Raw genomic sequence first — 6,015 nt, forward strand, 5'->3', positions numbered from 1 at the left:
GTCCAAAAGTAAGCATTTCCACTGTTAGTCTACACCTGTTGTTTACGAAGCATGTAACAAATAACATTTGATTTAATCCCCTTCCCGTGAGCCAAGAGTGAGATAGCTGCTACACATCCCAGACTGGAACCCCCTTACTTCAGTGAGAGGAAAGCAATGTGGACAGGATGAACCATTGTCCAAAGACAGGGGAGAAATGTCAATACATTTGGACTACACATCTGGAGAAAGTGGCGGGTAGGGAGGGGGTCCACCCTCACCATTTACTATGAGTTTGCCTCATTGGGAAAACTGAACAAGTGGAGGCTTGTAAATGTGATGCCAGTTGACATGACTGGATGAAACAGACAGGTCGTTGATCCCACACAGGCCTACACCTGCTCTGGGTAAAACCAGAGACTGTGGATGAAACTAGTACTCTGGCCAAAGCATACACATTGTGAACCAGTGTCTGGATTATTGAACACTGCAGTCTGGATTTTTGAGACTCCTGAGGAGCAGTTCACAACATCCAGGATCAGGTCATATCTTTGCATATCAGAGATTAATGTCAAAGAAATGGAATCATTACAAATAGATCTCATTAATCTGGAAACCAACATTCCTGACATAGAGAGGATGGCTTGCAGACTGAGAGAGAATGTGAGGGGGAGTGAGAGAAGGATTTCAGAATCAGACGTGGAAAACTTTAAAACAAACCGACATCTGATTGGATCATAATCTAAACAGCTAACCCAGCAACCCCAGGGGACGAACCATGTCTCCTGATATAGCCACTGAGAGGCCTGCGAAGCACCTCTCCACCAATGATGAAGAGCAAGACGACCCCTTCTCCATCAAACATCCCGTCTGCTTCCAGGAATGCAGGCAGTGGAGACAATGAGGAGCCTTAGACGAGCTCCACATGACGCCAGGCTGTGTAGGTGGGCCCATGGAAAAGTGAGGTCCTAACCCATCACCTGATCTGACTGTAGACTGTTTTTCAGTTTCATAGGGAGGCAACTGGAGAACTTACATCAACATTCTGATGTCTTTAACAATATACGCTTACAGCTAAAATAAGTGAACTTCTATGACCATTATTACCAGACAGCTAGATTTTTTAAGCTGACAAAGACTTTACATGATGAACTCAAGACATTAAGATGAACAATAACTTTTTGGACATTGAAAGAGGGCAAAGACAATGGAGTGAACCAGAAAAGACAAACAGACACACATGCAAACACAGACACATACAGATGGACACGCACGGACACACACAGGCATTCATACACCCACGTGTGCACACACACACAAACTGTTCAGACGGTCTGGTTACTGAGTGAAAGTGGTAGCATCTGTTGGTTTATTACAGAGAGAGGAGAGTTTATATTGAAGAGACGGAGATAAACAAAATGAAGATGCATATTCCTCACTGTCTCAATCTTTCAAACTATTCTGAGGATAGAGTGAAAATCCCAAATGGTGGGAGACAGAAAGTGGTGCCATGGCAAAGCTAATCGTTAGTCAGAAAAGCTACCATCCAAGATGCCTCCTAGACGTCTCTGAGCTGGAGTTGGCCCATCAGGTCTGGCCCATCATCCCGTTCAGCGGTGACAGCGGTGTTACCCTTCAACTCCTACAGCATGATGTAACTCCACTAAAGGCCATGTGATTACCATTATAAAGCTTAATGAAAAACACCTATATCCTGCCAGTCTCCCAATGCTCGATGGACTTGCAGTGTATTCAGGGATGTGAAACTTTCTGAACGCTGCAGATAGACAACAGAGCTGACACAATCTGACAGACAATCAAATTTTTTCTACAACATGTACAATTTGAAGACAAAATCTGGGCAGATTCCTGGGAGCAAATCCCATAGATGATGGGGATCAAGAGGTTGTAAACCCTCCCTTTGGCGAACATGCCCTTTTTCATTACTGGAGATAAGTACTATAGATTGTATTTATTGAACCCTTATTTAACTAGGTAAGTTGACTGAGAACATATTGTCATTTACAGCAACGACATGGGGAATAGTTACAGGGGAGAGGAGGGGGGATGAATGAGCCAATTGGAAGCTGGGGATGATTAGGTGGCCATAAGGGTATGAGGGGCAGATTGGGAATTTAGCCAGGACACCGGGGTTAACACCCACACTCTTACAATGAGTGCCATGGGATCTTTAGTGCCCACAGAGAGTCAGGGCAACCGTTTAACAACGTCCCATCTGAAAGACGGCACCCTACACAGGGCAATGTCCCCAATCAAAGCCATGGGGCATTGGGATATTTTTGGGCGATCAGGGGAAAGAGTGCCTCCTACTGGCCCTCCAACACCACTTCCAGCAGCATCTGGTCTCCCATCCAGGGACCGACCAGGACCATCCCTTCTTAGCTACAGACCATAATAAATTGCGGAAGTGTGTTGCCGAGGCCATTAAAAAGCAAGTCTGTCATTAGCATGTCTCTGCCTTGTCATCTCTTCTCCACACAGCACACACATACAGTGTATTCGGAAAGTATTCAGACCCCTGGACTTTTCCCACATTTTGTTACGTTACAGCTTTATTCTAAAATGTATTGAATAGTTTTTTTCCCTCATCAATCTACACACAATACAGCATAATGACATAGCAAAAACAAGATTTAGAAATGTTTGCAAATGTATATACATTTGAGAGGCGAAGGTCGGAGAGGCGAAGGTCGAGAGCCGTGCATCCTCCGAAACACAACCCAACCAAGCCTATACTGCTTCTTGACACAATGCCCACTTAACCCGGAAGCCAGCCGCACAAATGTGTCGGAGGAAACACAGTACACCTGGCGACCATGTCAGTGTGCACCGCGCCCGGCCCGCCACAGGAGAAGCAGATAAACAGATAATAAAACACCTTATGGAACAGCGGGGACTGTGAAGCAACACAAACATTGGCACACACACACACACACACACACACACACACACACACACACACACACACACACACACACACACACACACACACACAGATTTAGTAATGTAGATATGTGGTAGTGGTGGAGTAGGGGCCTGAGGGCACACAGAGTGTTGTGAAATCTGTGAATGTATTGTAATGTTTTAAAATTGTATAAACTGCCTTAATTTTGCTGGACCCCAAGAAGAGTAGCTGCTGCTTTGGCAGGGATCCATAATAAATACAAATAGAGACATATCCCAAGAGACTTGCAGCTGTAATTGCTGGAAAAGGTGGCTCTACAAAGTATTGACTTTGCATGCTCAAGCTCAGTTTTTTTGTCTTATTTCTTGTTTGTTTCACAATAAAAAATATTTAGAATCTTCAAAGTGGTAGGCATGTATTGTAAATCAAATGATACAAACCCCCCAAAAATCTATTTTAATTCCAGGTTGTAAGGCAACAAAATTGAAAAAATGCCAGGGGCGTGAATACTTTCGCAAGCCACTGTAGTGTTGTGTGTTCCTTCCAAACAACTCAACTTTAGTTTCATCTGTCCACAGAATATTTTGCCAGTAGCGCTGTGGAACATCCAGATCCTCCCATGAACACCATTCTTGTTTAGTGTTTTACATATCGTAGACTCGTCAGAGATGCTAGCATGTTACAGAGATGTCTGTAAGTCTTTAGCTGACAATTTAGGATTCTTCTTGACCTCATTGCACATTCTGCGCTGTGCTCTTGCAGTCATCTTTGCAGGACGGCCACTCCTAAGGAGAGTAGCAACAGTGCTGAACTTTCTCCATTTATAGACAATTTGTCTTACTGATGAGCATCATGGCTTTTAGAGATACTTTTGTAACCCTTTCCAGCTTTATGCAAGTCAACAATTCTTCATCTTGGGTCTTCTGAGATCTCTTTTGTTCGAGGCATGGTTCACATCAGGCAATGCTTCTTGTGAATAGCAAACTCAAATTTTGTGAGTGTTTTTTATAGGGCAGGGTAGCTCTAACCAACATCTCCAATCTCGTCTCAATGATTGTACTCCAGGTTAGCGGATTCCTGACTCCAATTAGCTTTTGGAGAAGTCATTAGCCTATGAGTTCACATACATTTTCCAACCTACACAGTGAATGTTTAAATTATGTATTCAATAAAGACAAGAAAAATGCAATAATTTGGGTGTTTCTAGTTTAAGCAGACTGTCTGTTGTTGTGACTTAGATGAAGATCAGATCTAATTGTATGACCAATTTATGCAGAAATCCAGATAATTCCAAAGGGTTCACATACTTTTTCTTGCCACTGTATAAGCAGACTAGTTCACATTAAGACCAATATAAACTATTCATGTATTCTGTAGCTCAATGTGTTGTTTTTGGATTTGTTGGAGAGAAAATAAAATGGCAGCGACATAGCAAGAGAGAAGCTACATCACGTTCCTTGCACTGACATTTTGAGTACCATTATGTGTGTATGCATGCTAAACTGAATACATCTTCTCGGGAATGTCTGGATTTGGATAACTTAAGCTAAATGATTGCACTTCGTAGTGTTCGGTAAGTTTTTAATGTTACCATTAATGTATGCTCCCTAGTATCAATCAAGCAAGTGAAAGGAAATGGCAATTCCAGATGGGCATCCACTCCCTCCGCCACATTTTACCATGTATTAATCCACGCTGGCCACTCAACCAGAGTGACGCAACCATATTCTGATATATATACACAAGCAAAATAACATGGATATGGCATTATTCAAGCAAATAGGATTCCGTTTCCACTGGCAACATGGGTGGGAGAACAAACCAGCCTTTGTATCACACCAGAGAGAGGCCATTGTGCTTCAGAAAGGCCTTCTCATGTCCTCAGATTGTAATGGATCTTACAAGCCCAGTTTAAGAAGTGGCACTCACTCAACAGACACTATGCTTTTCCACAGGCTAATTCCTGGAACTGGTCTGGGTTGTCTTAGTTGTCAGTATGTCATCAAGATAATCAAAGCTACATTACTCTCTAAAAAGGGTGGACATGTAAGCTGCATTTTTGTTATCAATAGCAACTTACAGTCCCCACAGTTTCTATGGTGTAGAAATCCTATCACTTTATGGGTAGTTAAAGATGCATGTACAACAGATGACAGGATCCATAAACTAGGAGGTTGATCTAATTCATTTCAAGGCCATTGAGCTATTTTGGAATTGTTAGGTTCTAATTCTCAGAGTAAAAAACTCAACAGACACTATGAAAGCTTAACCAAGTTTATTCTTCCCAGAGGATCAATACAGCTGCATTAGACAAAAACATTTCCACACAAGCACTGATATTTAACCGTTCCTCATAGGCTGAGTCTCCTCCTACACATCTGTACAAACATCGTTCTTTACTGCTAGGCAGGACACTAGTGATACGCGCCAGAAACTTTTATTTCTCCCTTAATGTTACCTGACCTGACCTCAACCCCACTCCATCACTAATCCATGGCTCTCTCCCCTTATCAATGCCTGCCACATGTAAATTGCTTCCCTGAACTCAACACATTCCAAGCTTAATTGCACACACTATATACCTTCCTCCTATAACCATTCACTTCTGGTGTACATGCTCTAAACCTCAGCACTCCCTCAGTGACATGAATAAGTATATTTCATATTCTCAGAACCCAACAGTATCAAGACCTTTCTTTCCCATTTACACAGGCTATGCTTATAATACACATATTTCAGAATTAAAAAAACATAGGGATTTTTTTAATTAAATGTATTTAAATCGCATTTAGATGGATGTCTCTGTCCCTGAAAAGAGATTTGGAGTAATCTAGGCAACACAAACCTAAAAAAAAAAAACCCACAGCTCTCACTTTATAGAGGCGTTTTTGTAAATTGCTCAGATCATTTTAGGCACTTGGAATCACAATAATCCCTTCTGTTCTGAACAAAATACATCTTTGGTTCTGTAACTGTTGTTTAAAAAATAAGTCAACTGAAGCAGCAGTCTGAAAATAAAGCTTCATAGTTTGTTTCTTCCAAAATAAATGTTTTTATTTTCTTATTAAAAAAAATCTAAAGATTTCTTTCTCACTTAAGGAACTACTTCA

Source organism: Salvelinus alpinus, chromosome 35 (genome assembly GCF_045679555.1).
Source record: "Salvelinus alpinus chromosome 35, SLU_Salpinus.1, whole genome shotgun sequence".
In the NCBI taxonomy this organism is placed as follows: domain Eukaryota; kingdom Metazoa; phylum Chordata; class Actinopteri; order Salmoniformes; family Salmonidae; genus Salvelinus; species Salvelinus alpinus.